Source organism: Triturus cristatus, chromosome 9, assembly GCF_964204655.1.
Source record: "Triturus cristatus chromosome 9, aTriCri1.1, whole genome shotgun sequence".
Classification (NCBI taxonomy): Eukaryota; Metazoa; Chordata; class Amphibia; order Caudata; family Salamandridae; genus Triturus; species Triturus cristatus.
In genome coordinates, this window is record NC_140592.1 from 264,561,639 (window position 1) to 264,581,695 (window position 20,057).

A 20,057-nucleotide genomic window follows, 5' to 3' on the forward strand; every position below is an offset into this window, starting at 1 on the left:
TCTGATGCAATTTTGACAGACCTGCACAGGGTCCCTGCTATCCAGGTCTCTAGGACCAGATTTCTTTACCTAAAACTGTACAATTGTTCCCCAATTAACACTACCCTAAGTGCCTAGTAATTGGTACCCCTGGTACCTAGGGCATGGGGTATTAAAGAGGGTCCCTGCGAGCTGCAGCACGTATTGTGCCATCCTAAGAGACCCCTCAGCACTCAGCACCAACATGCATCCTGCCATTGCAGGCTGCAAGCCATGGTGCAGACAAAAGTGAAGTAACAACATGGCACAACCCCTGTGTGTGAGGCCTACAGACACTGCATTAAAGTATAGGTAAGTCACCCCTACAGCAGGCCTTACAGCCCTAAGGGAGGGTGCACTATATTACATGTGCAGACACACCTGCATACGCAGATATGCCCCTGTGATGTCTAAGTCAATTGTTTGATATCACAAGTGAACAGGGAAGCCATTTTAAGTATATGTGCCGGACTCTGGTTCCCCAGCTACATGATGGCTTCACCGAACTCTATGGTGTTTGGTACCAAACACCTTGGATTAATAAATGCACACTGATTCTAATGGTGGATTAATTAATTCCTGTACCCAGAGGACACCTTATAGGTGCCCCAAAAAACCTATTGACTACTGCTGTGCTGGCTCGCTAAGGTAGACCAGCCTGCCGCCACCACAGATAGGTTTCTGACCCCTTGCAAGTGAAATCATGCGCTTTCTGAGGGCAGAAGCAATGCCTGCTCCAGCCTGAGGTGTTGTCACCTCCTCCAAGCAAGATGGCTAAGTGATCAGCATATCAAGGCAGGAGGCTTCTAAGACCTCTACCGCCTTTGATATGCGACCCAAGGCACACCCAGACAGGGGAAATGTCACCTCCTGCCCAGGGCCCATTTGGCACCAGGACAGGTGGGAACATTAGACAGTCAAGCGGCATGGCCTTCTCTGAGGCTAATACCACCCCTAAGGTGGGCTACCTGAAGTGGACACGACTTTTAGAATTTCACCTTCATGGTTTTGGCAGAATTAGGCTCAGGAAGTGGTCATACAGAGGGTGTAGAGACCCTAAAGGTATGTAGGCCATTGGCTACTACTTGTCACTCCCTGTAATGCCCCCAAAGGACAAGTTACTTACCTTCGGTAACGCCTTATCTGAGACATGATCTAGCTGCAGATTCCTTACCTTTTAATTTCCCAGGAGTCAGACTGGACCCGGAAGATTTTTCTTTGAGCCATACCCCCTGCGCGCTGGTAGGCGGCTTCGGTCAGCTCTGCGTGAAGTCATCTGAGTCGTCATCGCCCAAAATAACGTCCGTGCCACCTATATATGTGACATCTCGGCGTGCTGACATCAGTAACTTTTTTCATGACTTTGCAAGCCAGAAACGCGAAGCTGTGAAGAGTACTGATATTGGTGTGTTTCAAAACTAAGACCCCGAAAGGGATCAACCTTGACCCTAGTAGAATTGTCTGCAGTGCGGGGAGAATGGGTGGGTCGGTAAGGAACCTGCAGCTTGATCATGTCTCTACTAGATAAGGCATTATCGAAGGTAAGTAACTTGTCAATCTGATACAGACCTATAGCTGCAGATTCCTTACCTTTGAATAGATACCAAAGCAATACCATTCCCGGAGGAGGGCCGACAGACAATTTTCAGACTAAGAAGTCCAGCAGGACTGAACAGGCAAAACAGTCACCCCTGCAGACCCGACTGACAGGCAGTAATGCTGAGCAAACATGTGCAGGGATGCCCACGTTACTGCCTGAGAGATTTCCAGGACTGGGACTCCACGTGCCAATGCAGTGGTAGCAGCTTTAGTTCTGGTGGAATGATCTATTGAGCCTTCAGGAGGCTGCTTCTGAGCCAAAATGTAGCAGATCTTGATGCAGAGAACAACTCATCGTGAGATGGTCTTTTTCTGCAGCGCCCGTCCTTTCTCCGCACCTCATACCTTACTAAGAGTTGGTTGTCCACCCGGAACTCTTTCATGCGGTCAAGATGAAACGACAATGCTCTTTTTGGGTCCAGACGGTGGAGTCGCTTCTCTTCCTTAGAGGGATGTGGAGGACCGTACAAAGGGCCAGATGTACGACCATTGAATTTTGTGATCAGCAAATTGCGACAAATTGCGAGAAGCAATTTGCGAGTCGCAAAATTCAATGTACAACAGTGTCTCAGACACTGTTTGCGATTCCCAATGGGGTCGCAAAACGCGAGGCTCATTAATATATTATTAAGCCACTCGCAATTTGCGACCCCATTCGGAATGGCTAGTCCTCCCAGGGATGGTGGCCTGCTTTTAAATTATGTGACAACAATGAGGGTTCTGGCTCCAACGCAGTAAGGCTGCGCCAATATAAGATTCAACAAAAAAATGCCAGTACTGCACTATGATTAACTCGTATTTTATGGTTGAGTAGCAATCCTCAATTCAAGACCAATCTTATAGTCTGACTTCTTTTGAAAAAATCCTTTTATTTTAATTTTTAGTCATATAATTATTTGGATTATTCAATTTCTTTAAACAAAAATTGAGATGACAACAAAAATAGAGACTTGAACAAAATATATACAACAACGTATAATATGTACAAAGACATGGGCAATGTCACAACTTTCATATAATGTGATATTCAGTAGACATATTCAACATTTGAAAGACAACATTAAGTGCACTTAGGGACATAAACAACAAGACCTAACAAATTGACGAAACATTGACAAATATTCCTGTTCATGGACAAGAGAAAACGCCCTGTGTTGATTAAAGTTTTTTTGAAAACAGGTGCGGATTCTGGTGATTAATAAAGAATTTATTTGTTCTTAATTATCATGTAATAGACCATCCAATAATCTGATTTTTAAGTTTGTAATCCTGGGGAGATTGGTCTATTTGAAAGGACGGAGATAAAGGGAACAGGGGTCGACGCGTTTCGAATCCCCTAAGTAACAGGGATTCTCATCAGGACCGTGAAGATTCAATCTATAAAAGAAATAATAAAAACATTCTGTCAGTCATACTCAGAACACTCAACTTCAATCTATCAAGCAAACTCTCAGATCATACCTTTGTCATGTGATTCAGCAGTCGTTCTCCCAATGTAGTTATTTGGAATGGATCTGTAATATTAAGGATTCAATGGACTTAATAAGGTTGGAGTACCGAATAGAAAGGAAAAAAGATGACTTGCGTAAATCAGGGCACTCACATGTAGATGCGGTGTGTCCGCGTGATCAGTTCCTTCTTATCGATTAAATCAGTCGATTCTAGAAGGAAGAAAAACCTTTATTTGCCTCGGCAAAACAGGGGCAAGCACTGGCGACTTCGTGAGTGAAATTGGCTCGGAATTGGGAGCATATAAGCACGCTGCGCGTCTGATTGTGAAGGAAGGGTGTGTCCAAGAATGAAATAGTTCTTGCAGTCGGTTGCGTACATTCACGAAGAAGTATGTGAGTACTTCTGCATTCAGATTCGTTTAGATTACGGCGGCTTCCTAGGTTGTGAAAGGGTTTAAGAGATCTTACCAGTGTTAGTTTTTCAAGTCTCCTCCATACGCATCCATGTCCATGACTGAGGCGCGTTAGTGCTTGACCCGGTTGACCCGGTTGTAAAAGTAATCGGAGGCTGCTGCTAAGGATTCTGGGCATTGTAGTTTTTTTGATATATCTTGATGCATTTAAAAATCGATTGTCCACTCTATCCATGAATTCTTATAACAGTAGGTGGAGGGAGAACACTGTGTTCATAGATTGTAAAGTTCCGACATTTCATTCAAGCCCTGTGTGGCCGAGTTGAATTTTAGGATCAACATCGCTTCTCGTTGTTTGAGTTTGGTCTCAAGATCTCCACCCCTCTGATCATGCTCTAACTTCGAAATGACGGTCCATCTGAAATCGAGATCTCCATGTGACTCATCAATCCAATGTTGGACAAGAGGTGCTGTGGTGATTTTTTTCTTTATTCGTGATTTGTGTTGGGAGATTCTCTGTCTGATTTCCTGATTTGTTTTCCCTATGTACAGTTTAGGGCATGGACATAGGATGGCATAGATCACGTTTTTCGATTTGCAGTTCGTGAAACAGTTGTGTTTCCATGAGATACCTTCGTGTTGGAATAAATTCCCTTCAATTGTGGAATTACAACACATGCATGTTCCACACTTCTTATGTCCTGTGATAGGAGGTAAGTTGACAAATTCACGTATTGTAGAGGTCTTCTTGGCAGGGATGGCTGCCCTGATTATTTGGTTCGCAATACTTTTATCTTTTTTGAAGGCAAAAAGTGGTTTTTCATTTAACTGTGTGTCAATATCCTTTATAAGATGCCAGTTCTGGTGGATGGTTTTTTTGAGGAAGTTGGATGTTGCCCCAAAGGTAGTCACACAAACTGTGCGTTCAAGTTGTCTCTTTTCTTTCTTTTTCAGAAGTTCCTCACGTGGTGTCCACCACGCGCGTTTGATTGCCTTTTTAACCAATTTGGATGGATATCCCCGGTCTACAAGTCTTCCCATAAGTAGACTTGCATGGTACATATACTCGTCTTTGAATGAACAATTTCGACGTATGCGTAGCAGTTGGCCTATTGGTAAATTTTCTTTTAGACTGCGCGGGTGGTTGCTTGAAAAATGCAAGGATTTATTGCGGTCAGTCTCTTTTCTAAAGAGGGTCGTCACCAGCTGTCCATCTGAGCAATAAACTTCCACGTCTAGGAAAGAAAGTCTTGTCGGTGATGACTGGATACTGAATTTGATGTCCATTGTGCGACTGTTAAGCCATCCATGGAAGTCAGTTAGTTGTTCCATTGTGCCAGACCATGTGAAAAAAATGTCGTCGATGTAACGAACCCAGCCCCTTATCCAATGTGAGAAGGGGTTGTTGTTGTGTACGTATCTGTCCTCATATACACTCATAAAGAGTATAGCCAGCTCCGGGGCAAAGGGACAGCCCATGGCTACTCCTTTTATTTGGAGAAAAAAGTCCTCATGGAATTTGAAGTAGTTTTTAGTCAAAGCCATCCTGGCCAATTCCAAAATGAAGTCCGTGGGAATTTTTGTTGGACGATCTCTTTTATCCAAGAAGATTTCCACCACTTCTAAAGCCTGATCCTGGGGAATTTGGGTGTATAGTGATACTATATCCATGCTTACTAATAGATCTTGTCCTTCGGTAAATGGTACTTGTTGTAATTTGCACAGAAAGTCAGAGGTATCTCTCAGGAAGGATTGAACTGTCAATGTGAAGGGTTTAAGGAAGAAGTCAATGAACTTGGAGATGGGTTCAAAAAGTGAATCGCACCCAGATATTATGGGCCTCCCCGGCGGTGATTTGGCATTCTTATGTACCTTCGGGAGTACATAGAACAATGGAATTCTTGGGTGTTTGTTGACTAGAAATTTGAATTCTTGTTTGCCCAAAAAGCCTTGTTCGAACCCATTTTGAAGATTTTTTCAAGTTCTCTCTGAAATTCAATTGTTGGATCTGATCTTATTTTCCGATAGCATTCTATGTCAAGTAGCTGGCGATTGGCTTCCGCTATGTATTCATTGGTTCCCCAAATTACAATCGAACCGCCTTTATCGGCTTGCTTCACTATAATGCTTTCATCATTTCTAAGTGAGACTAGTGCATCTTTTTCTTTTTTTGACAAATTATGTTTAGTAAAGAATTTGTTCTTTTTTTCTTCTGAAGAAATCGCTGACAATACACTTTTTTCAAAGTATGTAACTTCTTTGGGTATTTTAAATGCTGGTGGACAAAAAGTAGATTTCCTCTTTAGACCTGTAGTTTCTGCTGGCAACATTATTTCTTTACCTGAAAAAAAGGCAATCAGACGAATCTTTCTGCAGAACTCAATGAATTCCAATTTCAGTCTAACAAAATCTGGAGGTTTAGCAGGGACAAAAGAAAGTCCCTTTTCCAAGACACTAACTTCTGACGAGGAAAGGACTTTATTGGAGAGATTAATCACTGACGAAACTTCTAGTTTTTGTAATTTTGTCTCCTCGTGGACATCTCCCATGGCTGGTTGTATCTTGTTTTTCCGCGAGTTTTCTGTTGGCCTTGATCTAAAAAAGGCTGTTGTTGTTGTTGTTGTTTATTTTGTTGAAAATTCTGTTGATATTGCTGTTGTTGGTATCCTCCACGTCGATTAAATTGGGGTCTATATGTACCTGGTTCGGAATCACTTCCTCCTGATGACGATGTTGTGTCCGAGAAGGTTATATATTTTGTTCTTGATCGACCTTGATTGTCCGATAAAAAACGTCTCGCTTCTGGGCGAGAATAAAAATCCTGTTGCAGGTAAGGATAAGCCTTTTCCAAAGAAAAATTGCGCTTGTCTCTCTCGAAATTGTTTTCTTTTTGTTGTACAGAATAGTCCTTGAATTCCAAGATTTCCTTCTCGATTTTTTCTAGGAGAGTCTTAGAGTCTTGAATTAAAGAGTTTGATTTAATTTCCGTTTCCAATTTTTCGATTTCTTCCAATTGAACTGTGGATAACCTTTGTGCGGTTTCAATGGTTAAGACCATGAGGTCTCTGCTGCATTTAGTTTCAATGTAACTGAAGCCTTTTTTGTAGATGTTATCTTCCGTAAAAATCACGGGTATATTTTTGACAATCAAGCCTGTAGGTATTGTGCCTGATCTGAGGTGTTGGAGAAGGTAATGACCATGCAAGTCCGTCCGAATTTGTTTTTTCTTTAGACGAATAAGTTTGTCAGATTCGTTGTTTGTTTGTGCGGTACTGCTGAGAGTTGCGGAACCAAAAGAAGGAGGGTTCCTGAGAAGATTTTTTATATGCTCTTCGCTGTATGCGAAGGTTTGTTCTTCTGACATATTAAATTTAGCAGTCTCTGGGTTGAGTCAATTAACTGTTGTTATTATTATTGGAGGACCCAAATGAACTCATTCATACATACACGTACTTCAATCATCCATTGATAGAACAAAAAAAGAGAAAAAAGAGAAAGATGAAGGGGAGGACGGGTTCAAACTGGAGGAAAAATCCGGCAGTGAACCTGAAGAGAACCTGTTTAGTTGTTTAGTGCTTTAACAGCGGTTTTTGGAACCTCGCGGGTAAATACCCGCTATACAACGTGACAACAATGAGGGTTCTGGCTCCAACGCAGTAAGGCTGCGCCAATATAAGATTCAACAAAAAAATGCCAGTACTGCACTATGATTAACTCGTATTTTATGGTTGAGTAGCAATCCTCAATTCAAGACCAATCTTATAGTCTGACTTCTTTTGAAAAAATCCTTTTATTTTAATTTTTAGTCATATAATTATTTGGATTATTCAATTTCTTTAAACAAAAATTGAGATGACAACAAAAATAGAGACTTGAACAAAATATATACAACAACGTATAATATGTACAAAGACATGGGCAATGTCACAACTTTCATATAATGTGATATTCAGTAGACATATTCAACATTTGAAAGACAACATTAAGTGCACTTAGGGACATAAACAACAAGACCTAACAAATTGACGAAACATTGACAAATATTCCTGTTCATGGACAAGAGAAAACGCCCTGTGTTGATTAAAGTTTTTTTGAAAACAGGTGCGGATTCTGGTGATTAATAAAGAATTTATTTGTTCTTAATTATCATGTAATAGACCATCCAATAATCTGATTTTTAAGTTTGTAATCCTGGGGAGATTGGTCTATTTGAAAGGACGGAGATAAAGGGAACAGGGGTCGACGCGTTTCGAATCCCCTAAGTAACAGGGATTCTCATCAGGACCGTGAAGATTCAATCTATAAAAGAAATAATAAAAACATTCTGTCAGTCATACTCAGAACACTCAACTTCAATCTATCAAGCAAACTCTCAGATCATACCTTTGTCATGTGATTCAGCAGTCGTTCTCCCAATGTAGTTATTTGGAATGGATCTGTAATATTAAGGATTCAATGGACTTAATAAGGTTGGAGTACCGAATAGAAAGGAAAAAAGATGACTTGCGTAAATCAGGGCACTCACATGTAGATGCGGTGTGTCCGCGTGATCAGTTCCTTCTTATCGATTAAATCAGTCGATTCTAGAAGGAAGAAAAACCTTTATTTGCCTCGGCAAAACAGGGGCAAGCACTGGCGACTTCGTGAGTGAAATTGGCTCGGAATTGGGAGCATATAAGCACGCTGCGCGTCTGATTGTGAAGGAAGGGTGTGTCCAAGAATGAAATAGTTCTTGCAGTCGGTTGCGTACATTCACGAAGAAGTATGTGAGTACTTCTGCATTCAGATTCGTTTAGATTACGGCGGCTTCCTAGGTTGTGAAAGGGTTTAAGAGATCTTACCAGTGTTAGTTTTTCAAGTCTCCTCCATACGCATCCATGTCCATGACTGAGGCGCGTTAGTGCTTGACCCGGTTGACCCGGTTGTAAAAGTAATCGGAGGCTGCTGCTAAGGATTCTGGGCATTGTAGTTTTTTTGATATATCTTGATGCATTTAAAAATCGATTGTCCACTCTATCCATGAATTCTTATAACAGTAGGTGGAGGGAGAACACTGTGTTCATAGATTGTAAAGTTCCGACATTTCATTCAAGCCCTGTGTGGCCGAGTTGAATTTTAGGATCAACATCGCTTCTCGTTGTTTGAGTTTGGTCTCAAGATCTCCACCCCTCTGATCATGCTCTAACTTCGAAATGACGGTCCATCTGAAATCGAGATCTCCATGTGACTCATCAATCCAATGTTGGACAAGAGGTGCTGTGGTGATTTTTTTCTTTATTCGTGATTTGTGTTGGGATACTGGCATTTTTTTGTTGAATCTTATATTGGCGCAGCCTTACTGCGTTGGAGCCAGAACCCTCATTGTTGTCACGTTGTATAGCGGGTATTTACCCGCGAGGTTCCAAAAACCGCTGTTAAAGCACTAAACAACTAAACAGGTTCTCTTCAGGTTCACTGCCGGATTTTTCCTCCAGTTTGAACCCGTCCTCCCCTTCATCTTTCTCTTTTTTCTCTTTTTTTGTTCTATCAATGGATGATTGAAGTACGTGTATGTATGAATGAGTTCATTTGGGTCCTCCAATAATAATAACAACAGTTAATTGACTTAATTGACTCAACCCAGAGACTGCTAAATTTAATATGTCAGAAGAACAAACCTTCGCATACAGCGAAGAGCATATAAAAAATCTTCTCAGGAACCCTCCTTCTTTTGGTTCCGCAACTCTCAGCAGTACCGCACAAACAAACAACGAATCTGACAAACTTATTCGTCTAAAGAAAAAACAAATTCGGACGGACTTGCATGGTCATTACCTTCTCCAACACCTCAGATCAGGCACAATACCTACAGGCTTGATTGTCAAAAATATACCCGTGATTTTTACGGAAGATAACATCTACAAAAAAGGCTTCAGTTACATTGAAACTAAATGCAGCAGAGACCTCATGGTCTTAACCATTGAAACCGCACAAAGGTTATCCACAGTTCAATTGGAAGAAATCGAAAAATTGGAAACGGAAATTAAATCAAACTCTTTAATTCAAGACTCTAAGACTCTCCTAGAAAAAATCGAGAAGGAAATCTTGGAATTCAAGGACTATTCTGTACAACAAAAAGAAAACAATTTCGAGAGAGACAAGCGCAATTTTTCTTTGGAAAAGGCTTATCCTTACCTGCAACAGGATTTTTATTCTCGCCCAGAAGCGAGACGTTTTTTATCGGACAATCAAGGTCGATCAAGAACAAAATATATAACCTTCTCGGACACAACATCGTCATCAGGAGGAAGTGATTCCGAACCAGGTACATATAGACCCCAATTTAATCGACGTGGAGGATACCAACAACAGCAATATCAACAGAATTTTCAACAAAATAAACAACAACAACAACAACAGCCTTTTTTAGATCAAGGCCAACAGAAAACTCGCGGAAAAACAAGATACAACCAGCCATGGGAGATGTCCACGAGGAGACAAAATTACAAAAACTAGAAGTTTCGTCAGTGATTAATCTCTCCAATAAAGTCCTTTCCTCGTCAGAAGTTAGTGTCTTGGAAAAGGGACTTTCTTTTGTCCCTGCTAAACCTCCAGATTTTGTTAGACTCAAATTGGAATTCATTGAGTTCTGCAGAAAGATTCGTCTGATTGCCTTTTTTTCAGGTAAAGAAATAATGTTGCCAGCAGAAACTACAGGTCTAAAGAGGAAATCTACTTTTTGTCCACCAGCATTTAAAATACCCAAAGAAGTTACATACTTTGAAAAAAGTGGATTGTCAGCGATTTCTTCAGAAGAAAAAAAGAACAAATTCTTTACTAAACATAATTTGTCAAAAAAAGAAAAAGATGCACTAGTCTCACTTAGAAATGATGAAAGCATTATAGTGAAGCAAGCCGATAAAGGCGGTTCGATTGTAATTTGGGGAACCAATGAATACATAGCGGAAGCCAATCGCCAGCTACTTGACATAGAATGCTATCGGAAAATAAGATCAGATCCAACAATTGAATTTCAGAGAGAACTTGAAAAAAATCTTCAAAATGGGTTCGAACAAGGCTTTTTGGGCAAACAAGAATTCAAATTTCTAGTCAACAAACACCCAAGAATTCCATTGTTCTATGTACTCCCGAAGGTACATAAGAATGCCAAATCACCGCCGGGGAGGCCCATAATATCTGGGTGCGATTCACTTTTTGAACCCATCTCCAAGTTCATTGACTTCTTCCTTAAACCCTTCACATTGACAGTTCAATCCTTCCTGAGAGATACCTCTGACTTTCTGTGCAAATTACAACAAGTACCATTTACCGAAGGACAAGATCTATTAGTAAGCATGGATATAGTATCACTATACACCCAAATTCCCCAGGATCAGGCTTTAGAAGTGGTGGAAATCTTCTTGGATAAAAGAGATCGTCCAACAAAAATTCCCACGGACTTCATTTTGGAATTGGCCAGGATGGCTTTGACTAAAAACTACTTCAAATTCCATGAGGACTTTTTTCTCCAAATAAAAGGAGTAGCCATGGGCTGTCCCTTTGCCCCGGAGCTGGCTATACTCTTTATGAGTGTATATGAGGACAGATACGTACACAACAACAACCCCTTCTCACATTGGATAAGGGGCTGGGTTCGTTACATCGACGACATTTTTTCACATGGTCTGGCACAATGGAACAACTAACTGACTTCCATGGATGGCTTAACAGTCGCACAATGGACATCAAATTCAGTATCCAGTCATCACCGACAAGACTTTCTTTCCTAGACGTGGAAGTTTATTGCTCAGATGGACAGCTGGTGACGACCCTCTTTAGAAAAGAGACTGACCGCAATAAATCCTTGCATTTTTCAAGCAACCACCCGCGCAGTCTAAAAGAAAATTTACCAATAGGCCAACTGCTACGCATACGTCGAAATTGTTCATTCAAAGACGAGTATATGTACCATGCAAGTCTACTTATGGGAAGACTTGTAGACCGGGGATATCCATCCAAATTGGTTAAAAAGGCAATCAAACGCGCGTGGTGGACACCACGTGAGGAACTTCTGAAAAAGAAAGAAAAGAGACAACTTGAACGCACAGTTTGTGTGACTACCTTTGGGGCAACATCCAACTTCCTCAAAAAAACCATCCACCAGAACTGGCATCTTATAAAGGATATTGACACACAGTTAAATGAAAAACCACTTTTTGCCTTCAAAAAAGATAAAAGTATTGCGAACCAAATAATCAGGGCAGCCATCCCTGCCAAGAAGACCTCTACAATACGTGAATTTGTCAACTTACCTCCTATCACAGGACATAAGAAGTGTGGAACATGCATGTGTTGTAATTCCACAATTGAAGGGAATTTATTCCAACACGAAGGTATCTCATGGAAACACAACTGTTTCACGAACTGCAAATCGAAAAACGTGATCTATGCCATCCTATGTCCATGCCCTAAACTGTACATAGGGAAAACAAATCAGGAAATCAGACAGAGAATCTCCCAACACAAATCACGAATAAAGAAAAAAATCACCACAGCACCTCTTGTCCAACATTGGATTGATGAGTCACATGGAGATCTCGATTTCAGATGGACCGTCATTTCGAAGTTAGAGCATGATCAGAGGGGTGGAGATCTTGAGACCAAACTCAAACAACGAGAAGCGATGTTGATCCTAAAATTCAACTCGGCCACACAGGGCTTGAATGAAATGTCGGAACTTTACAATCTATGAACACAGTGTTCTCCCTCCACCTACTGTTATAAGAATTCATGGATAGAGTGGACAATCGATTTTTAAATGCATCAAGATATATCAAAAAAACTACAATGCCCAGAATCCTTAGCAGCAGCCTCCGATTACTTTTACAACCGGGTCAACCGGGTCAAGCACTAACGCGCCTCAGTCATGGACATGGATGCGTATGGAGGAGACTTGAAAAACTAACACTGGTAAGATCTCTTAAACCCTTTCACAACCTAGGAAGCCGCCGTAATCTAAACGAATCTGAATGCAGAAGTACTCACATACTTCTTCGTGAATGTACGCAACCGACTGCAAGAACTATTTCATTCTTGGACACACCCTTCCTTCACAATCAGACGCGCAGCGTGCTTATATGCTCCCAATTCCGAGCCAATTTCACTCACGAAGTCGCCAGTGCTTGCCCCTGTTTTGCCGAGGCAAATAAAGGTTTTTCTTCCTTCTAGAATCGACTGATTTAATCGATAAGAAGGAACTGATCACGCGGACACACCGCATCTACATGTGAGTGCCCTGATTTACGCAAGTCATCTTTTTTCCTTTCTATTCGGTACTCCAACCTTATTAAGTCCATTGAATCCTTAATATTACAGATCCATTCCAAATAACTACATTGGGAGAACGACTGCTGAATCACATGACAAAGGTATGATCTGAGAGTTTGCTTGATAGATTGAAGTTGAGTGTTCTGAGTATGACTGACAGAATGTTTTTATTATTTCTTTTATAGATTGAATCTTCACGGTCCTGATGAGAATCCCTGTTACTTAGGGGATTCGAAACGCGTCGACCCCTGTTCCCTTTATCTCCGTCCTTTCAAATAGACCAATCTCCCCAGGATTACAAACTTAAAAATCAGATTATTGGATGGTCTATTACATGATAATTAAGAACAAATAAATTCTTTATTAATCACCAGAATCCGCACCTGTTTTCAAAAAAACTTTAATCAACACAGGGCGTTTTCTCTTGTCCATGAACAGGAATATTTGTCAATGTTTCGTCAATTTGTTAGGTCTTGTTGTTTATGTCCCTAAGTGCACTTAATGTTGTCTTTCAAATGTTGAATATGTCTACTGAATATCACATTATATGAAAGTTGTGACATTGCCCATGTCTTTGTACATATTATACGTTGTTGTATATATTTTGTTCAAGTCTCTATTTTTGTTGTCATCTCAATTTTTGTTTAAAGAAATTGAATAATCCAAATAATTATATGACTAAAAATTAAAATAAAAGGATTTTTTCAAAAGAAGTCAGACTATAAGATTGGTCTTGAATTGAGGATTGCTACTCAACCATAAAATACGAGTTAATCATAGTGCAGTACTGGCATTTTTTTGTTGAATCTTATATTGGCGCAGCCTTACTGCGTTGGAGCCAGAACCCTCATTGTTGTCACGTTGTATAGCGGGTATTTACCCGCGAGGTTCCAAAAACCGCTGTTAAAGCACTAAACAACTAAACAGGTTCTCTTCAGGTTCACTGCCGGATTTTTCCTCCAGTTTGAACCCGTCCTCCCCTTCATCTTTCTCTTTTTTCTCTTTTTTTGTTCTATCAATGGATGATTGAAGTACGTGTATGTATGAATGAGTTCATTTGGGTCCTCCAATAATAATAACAACAGTTAATTGACTCAACCCAGAGACTGCTAAATTTAATATGTCAGAAGAACAAACCTTCGCATACAGCGAAGAGCATATAAAAAATCTTCTCAGGAACCCTCCTTCTTTTGGTTCCGCAACTCTCAGCAGTACCGCACAAACAAACAACGAATCTGACAAACTTATTCGTCTAAAGAAAAAACAAATTCGGACGGACTTGCATGGTCATTACCTTCTCCAACACCTCAGATCAGGCACAATACCTACAGGCTTGATTGTCAAAAATATACCCGTGATTTTTACGGAAGATAACATCTACAAAAAAGGCTTCAGTTACATTGAAACTAAATGCAGCAGAGACCTCATGGTCTTAACCATTGAAACCGCACAAAGGTTATCCACAGTTCAATTGGAAGAAATCGAAAAATTGGAAACGGAAATTAAATCAAACTCTTTAATTCAAGACTCTAAGACTCTCCTAGAAAAAATCGAGAAGGAAATCTTGGAATTCAAGGACTATTCTGTACAACAAAAAGAAAACAATTTCGAGAGAGACAAGCGCAATTTTTCTTTGGAAAAGGCTTATCCTTACCTGCAACAGGATTTTTATTCTCGCCCAGAAGCGAGACGTTTTTTATCGGACAATCAAGGTCGATCAAGAACAAAATATATAACCTTCTCGGACACAACATCGTCATCAGGAGGAAGTGATTCCGAACCAGGTACATATAGACCCCAATTTAATCGACGTGGAGGATACCAACAACAGCAATATCAACAGAATTTTCAACAAAATAAACAACAACAACAACAACAGCCTTTTTTAGATCAAGGCCAACAGAAAACTCGCGGAAAAACAAGATACAACCAGCCATGGGAGATGTCCACGAGGAGACAAAATTACAAAAACTAGAAGTTTCGTCAGTGATTAATCTCTCCAATAAAGTCCTTTCCTCGTCAGAAGTTAGTGTCTTGGAAAAGGGACTTTCTTTTGTCCCTGCTAAACCTCCAGATTTTGTTAGACTCAAATTGGAATTCATTGAGTTCTGCAGAAAGATTCGTCTGATTGCCTTTTTTTCAGGTAAAGAAATAATGTTGCCAGCAGAAACTACAGGTCTAAAGAGGAAATCTACTTTTTGTCCACCAGCATTTAAAATACCCAAAGAAGTTACATACTTTGAAAAAAGTGTATTGTCAGCGATTTCTTCAGAAGAAAAAAAGAACAAATTCTTTACTAAACATAATTTGTCAAAAAAAGAAAAAGATGCACTAGTCTCACTTAGAAATGATGAAAGCATTATAGTGAAGCAAGCCGATAAAGGCGGTTCGATTGTAATTTGGGGAACCAATGAATACATAGCGGAAGCCAATCGCCAGCTACTTGACATAGAATGCTATCGGAAAATAAGATCAGATCCAACAATTGAATTTCAGAGAGAACTTGAAAAAAATCTTCAAAATGGGTTCGAACAAGGCTTTTTGGGCAAACAAGAATTCAAATTTCTAGTCAACAAACACCCAAGAATTCCATTGTTCTATGTACTCCCGAAGGTACATAAGAATGCCAAATCACCGCCGGGGAGGCCCATAATATCTGGGTGCGATTCACTTTTTGAACCCATCTCCAAGTTCATTGACTTCTTCCTTAAACCCTTCACATTGACAGTTCAATCCTTCCTGAGAGATACCTCTGACTTTCTGTGCAAATTACAACAAGTACCATTTACCGAAGGACAAGATCTATTAGTAAGCATGGATATAGTATCACTATACACCCAAATTCCCCAGGATCAGGCTTTAGAAGTGGTGGAAATCTTCTTGGATAAAAGAGATCGTCCAACAAAAATTCCCACGGACTTCATTTTGGAATTGGCCAGGATGGCTTTGACTAAAAACTACTTCAAATTCCATGAGGACTTTTTTCTCCAAATAAAAGGAGTAGCCATGGGCTGTCCCTTTGCCCCGGAGCTGGCTATACTCTTTATGAGTGTATATGAGGACAGATACGTACACAACAACAACCCCTTCTCACATTGGATAAGGGGCTGGGTTCGTTACATCGACGACATTTTTTTCACATGGTCTGGCACAATGGAACAACTAACTGACTTCCATGGATGGCTTAACAGTCGCACAATGGACATCAAATTCAGTATCCAGTCATCACCGACAAGACTTTCTTTCCTAGACGTGGAAGTTTATTGCTCAGATGGACAGCTGGTGACGACCCTCTTTAGAAAAGAGACTGACCGCAATAAATCCTTGCATTTTTCAAGCAACCACCCGCGCAGTCTAAAAGAAAATTTACCAATAGGCCAACTGCTACGCATACGTCGAAATTGTTCATTCAAAGACGAGTATATGTACCATGCAAGTCTACTTATGGGAAGACTTGTAGACCGGGGATATCCATCCAAATTGGTTAAAAAGGCAATCAAACGCGCGTGGTGGACACCACGTGAGGAACTTCTGAAAAAGAAAGAAAAGAGACAACTTGAACGCACAGTTTGTGTGACTACCTTTGGGGCAACATCCAACTTCCTCAAAAAAACCATCCACCAGAACTGGCATCTTATAAAGGATATTGACACACAGTTAAATGAAAAACCACTTTTTGCCTTCAAAAAAGATAAAAGTATTGCGAACCAAATAATCAGGGCAGCCATCCCTGCCAAGAAGACCTCTACAATACGTGAATTTGTCAACTTACCTCCTATCACAGGACATAAGAAGTGTGGAACATGCATGTGTTGTAATTCCACAATTGAAGGGAATTTATTCCAACACGAAGGTATCTCATGGAAACACAACTGTTTCACGAACTGCAAATCGAAAAACGTGATCTATGCCATCCTATGTCCATGCCCTAAACTGTACATAGGGAAAACAAATCAGGAAATCAGACAGAGAATCTCCCAACACAAATCACGAATAAAGAAAAAAATCACCACAGCACCTCTTGTCCAACATTGGATTGATGAGTCACATGGAGATCTCGATTTCAGATGGACCGTCATTTCGAAGTTAGAGCATGATCAGAGGGGTGGAGATCTTGAGACCAAACTCAAACAACGAGAAGCGATGTTGATCCTAAAATTCAACTCGGCCACACAGGGCTTGAATGAAATGTCGGAACTTTACAATCTATGAACACAGTGTTCTCCCTCCACCTACTGTTATAAGAATTCATGGATAGAGTGGACAATCGATTTTTAAATGCATCAAGATATATCAAAAAAACTACAATGCCCAGAATCCTTAGCAGCAGCCTCCGATTACTTTTACAACCGGGTCAACCGGGTCAAGCACTAACGCGCCTCAGTCATGGACATGGATGCGTATGGAGGAGACTTGAAAAACTAACACTGGTAAGATCTCTTAAACCCTTTCACAACCTAGGAAGCCGCCGTAATCTAAACGAATCTGAATGCAGAAGTACTCACATACTTCTTCGTGAATGTACGCAACCGACTGCAAGAACTATTTCATTCTTGGACACACCCTTCCTTCACAATCAGACGCGCAGCGTGCTTATATGCTCCCAATTCCGAGCCAATTTCACTCACGAAGTCGCCAGTGCTTGCCCCTGTTTTGCCGAGGCAAATAAAGGTTTTTCTTCCTTCTAGAATCGACTGATTTAATCGATAAGAAGGAACTGATCACGCGGACACACCGCATCTACATGTGAGTGCCCTGATTTACGCAAGTCATCTTTTTTCCTTTCTATTCGGTACTCCAACCTTATTAAGTCCATTGAATCCTTAATATTACAGATCCATTCCAAATAACTACATTGGGAGAACGACTGCTGAATCACATGACAAAGGTATGATCTGAGAGTTTGCTTGATAGATTGAAGTTGAGTGTTCTGAGTATGACTGACAGAATGTTTTTATTATTTCTTTTATAGATTGAATCTTCACGGTCCTGATGAGAATCCCTGTTACTTAGGGGATTCGAAACGCGTCGACCCCTGTTCCCTTTATCTCCGTCCTTTCAAATAGACCAATCTCCCCAGGATTACAAACTTAAAAATCAGATTATTGGATGGTCTATTACATGATAATTAAGAACAAATAAATTCTTTATTAATCACCAGAATCCGCACCTGTTTTCAAAAAAACTTTAATCAACACAGGGCGTTTTCTCTTGTCCATGAACAGGAATATTTGTCAATGTTTCGTCAATTTGTTAGGTCTTGTTGTTTATGTCCCTAAGTGCACTTAATGTTGTCTTTCAAATGTTGAATATGTCTACTGAATATCACATTATATGAAAGTTGTGACATTGCCCATGTCTTTGTACATATTATACGTTGTTGTATATATTTTGTTCAAGTCTCTATTTTTGTTGTCATCTCAATTTTTGTTTAAAGAAATTGAATAATCCAAATAATTATATGACTAAAAATTAAAATAAAAGGATTTTTTCAAAAGAAGTCAGACTATAAGATTGGTCTTGAATTGAGGATTGCTACTCAACCATAAAATACGAGTTAATCATAGTGCAGTACTGGCATTTTTTTGTTGAATCTGCTTTTAAATTAAGCAGTGTTTTTAGGTCTCGCCTGAGCCAGCGCATGCGCTGCTCTGACTAGACTTTTAGTGAGTGGGCATTTTAAAATGCGACAACATGCTTTCTGTGTGGCCGTGAGAGTGCGGTTACGCGCACAGTCACAAGCAGAGGTGCCATCCGGCTTACCTCTCTCGTCATGCGCTGTCCGAGTCCGTGTCCATTTTGAAGACCGCTTGCTCTACCAGGTGTCCACTTTTCTTCTCTTTTAGCATGCCCATTCTTACTTTTAAGAATGCCCACCTGGGCTCTTTAATGGATTGGCAAAGTCAAGTCGGTTGATCTAAAGTTTCCGAAGAGGTTAGTCCAGATGCTCCCTCCCATCCCACTTTAGTGCCCCCTGCCCATCCCACTTAGTACCCCCTGCCCTGAAGCACGCATCACATGCTCTTGCCCCCTGCCATTAGCCACGCATCACTTACACTTCACCACACTGTGCCTGCTTGGGAACTCTGTACCCACCTTCCACGATATTGATTTACTTGACATCTCACACGCTGTGGGCATAATATAATGTCTCTGTCCCTATTCATAAAAGATGAAAATATTTTAGCCAGGTGACAAAGTAGCTTGTGGATTGACTTATTATTTGTGGTGCGGTGTGGGCGATAGCTTCAGTGATTCTCATCTAAGTCTAACAGTTCATTTCCCTGCACAACAAACGCTCCACCAGCAACAACAAAAAAACAAGAGCTAATTTTACCGCTGCAGATTGGCCTACTTGTTGCTCATAAAGTTCCCACATGCGCTTTGACCGAGTTAGTAAAAAGCGTCTGTACTGAATGGTGTATTAGCACCAATTACTCGGCTTTACAGCTCCTTATAGTTCAGAACAAAATACCCTCCAGTCTACGATGTGCTGTATTTTTTGAGATGGGAACGTTACTGTCTCTTTGTTTTTCCTGCATGAACCTTAAATCGAATTGTACCCTCGCCGTCTAAAATGTAGTTAAACCCTAGTGACACTTTGATTGGATTCACCTATTGTAATTACAATTTACTTTGACTAATGATGCCTTTTTCGGATGTGTGTGGCACATTTTGTTGCCCTTAATAACTATATACTTATTTCATTTTCATTCACTGATAATATGTAGTTTCTCTAGTTAGGGCACTTTGTTTTTCAATTTTCTAGTGTTGATTTTTTGTAGCTCAGTTAACAACTTTTGTAGTTTTATGCTGAAGATTTTGCATCCTGCTCTTTTCATGCCTCTTGTGAGGCCTGAAGAGATTGGTCGTGGCAGTGGTATGTAATGCAATCTTCAGCCAGATAGGATGGCAGTCTATTTAGCCTCAACTTAGATTAGGCAGTCACTCGTTCTGTGAAGTCTCATGACTAGCTCTGATAATTCTTGAGAGGATTATCACTGGGACAAATCCGCACATGACTTGTCACAGGTATTTTTTTCCCTAATGTTTCCAGATATTTTAAGCATGTTCTAAAAAGCTTACTGCGTTTAATTGTGTTTTCTCTCATTCATTTATTTGTGCAAACATGTGACTGTGTGAGGGCCATGCTTTAAGATAGGTGAAAACTGTATTCCAATTTTTATTTGGCCAAATCTCAAATATAACCACCTACGTATGCAATCCATTCATCATTGAGGATGTCATTCAGAAGTTGCCCCCATCATGG

General features: G+C 40.4%; 1 protein-coding gene and 4 long non-coding RNA genes across 5 annotated transcripts in view; 2 read left to right on the forward strand and 3 right to left on the reverse strand.

Annotated features, from left to right (window-relative positions):
* IARS1 (isoleucyl-tRNA synthetase 1) overlaps positions 1-20,057 on the reverse strand; it is a 645,156-nt gene that overhangs the window by 476,992 nt on the left and 148,107 nt on the right. The window lies entirely within an intron of this gene.
* On the reverse strand, positions 2,718-3,255 carry LOC146797712 (uncharacterized). Its single transcript, XR_014969029.1, has 3 exons — positions 3,221-3,255; positions 3,079-3,131; positions 2,718-2,994 (listed from the first exon to the last, which is right to left on the reverse strand). It is a non-coding gene; the product is annotated as an uncharacterized LOC146797712 (long non-coding RNA).
* Positions 7,504-8,041, reverse strand: LOC146797713 (uncharacterized). Its single transcript, XR_014969030.1, has 3 exons — positions 8,007-8,041; positions 7,865-7,917; positions 7,504-7,780 (listed from the first exon to the last, which is right to left on the reverse strand). It is a non-coding gene; the product is annotated as an uncharacterized LOC146797713 (long non-coding RNA).
* LOC146797714 (uncharacterized) lies at positions 12,712-13,249 on the forward strand. The gene is made up of 3 exons (XR_014969031.1): positions 12,712-12,746; positions 12,836-12,888; positions 12,973-13,249. It is a non-coding gene; the product is annotated as an uncharacterized LOC146797714 (long non-coding RNA).
* Positions 17,499-18,036, forward strand: LOC146797715 (uncharacterized). Its single transcript, XR_014969032.1, has 3 exons — positions 17,499-17,533; positions 17,623-17,675; positions 17,760-18,036. It is a non-coding gene; the product is annotated as an uncharacterized LOC146797715 (long non-coding RNA).